Genomic DNA, 746 nt, shown 5'->3' with positions numbered 1-746 from the left:
GGAGGGTGGGGGTCGGGGAGCTCTTTTACCTCCTTGCTGGAGATGAGGAAATTTGCGCCCAGGGAAGTGCAGGTTCAGAGCAGCACCTGCTGTGTCTGGAACAAGGCCAATCCCCATAACCCATGCATCTGCGGAGGTGGCCCCCCAACTGCACATGAGGGGAACACGGGCTGGGCTTCTTTTTAATTTGTCTTGCTCTAGATGACAGAGGAACTTTTGGAAAACTTGTGGGATAAGGATGGACGGATGCCCCTCAGCAGTCTCTGGCCTCGTACACGGCTGCCAGCAGAGGTGGACACGAGGCCTCAGTGGCCCTCGACGCCCCTTCTTCAGGAGAGCACAGGGTGTGTGACTTCTCCCCAGCCTCTGGCCCCAGTCCCTTCTTTGTCCCAGTCCCCAGCCTGCAATCGCTCTCCGGGTTGGGCCAGGCAAGTGGGCCGCAGAGGCCTGGCTTAGCTTTGGGAACGGAAGCATAGGAAGGGGCGCGGAGAGGCAGGAAGCGGCCTGAGGAGGCTGGGGTGGTCGCGACTACAGACCCTACCGCATAGACGCGCTCAGCCCCTCTGGGCGCTCCGGTGTAGCCGACCCCGCCCTGGGCGCGGGCCGTGCAGCGAAGCGGGGACCCAGCGACCCCCGCCCGGCCCCTGCCACCGCCCCGCCCCGCCCCGGCAGCCCCGCCCCCGGCCCCGCCCCGCTCCTTCGCGTCGGGGGCCGCCCGCAGCCGCCGCCAGCCGCAGCCATGGGCC

The 746-nt window shown here is 66.8% G+C and overlaps 1 protein-coding gene across 1 annotated transcript in view; it reads left to right on the top strand.

Annotated features, from left to right (window-relative positions):
* The first annotated feature begins 216 nt into the window (after window positions 1–216).
* The window catches only part of SELENON (selenoprotein N), an 18,955-nt gene continuing 18,425 nt past the window's right edge, over window positions 217–746 (top strand). Inside the window, exon 1 of the mRNA XM_023219591.3 lies at window positions 217–344. The gene's annotated coding sequence lies outside the window, so the exon portion shown is untranslated. The remainder of the gene's footprint in view (window positions 345–746) is intronic.

Source organism: Piliocolobus tephrosceles, chromosome 1 (genome assembly GCF_002776525.5).
Source record: "Piliocolobus tephrosceles isolate RC106 chromosome 1, ASM277652v3, whole genome shotgun sequence".
NCBI classification, from domain to species: domain Eukaryota; kingdom Metazoa; phylum Chordata; class Mammalia; order Primates; family Cercopithecidae; genus Piliocolobus; species Piliocolobus tephrosceles.
The sequence above is the reverse complement of the archived record's forward strand: the minus strand, read 5'-3'. Positions and strand labels throughout refer to the sequence as shown.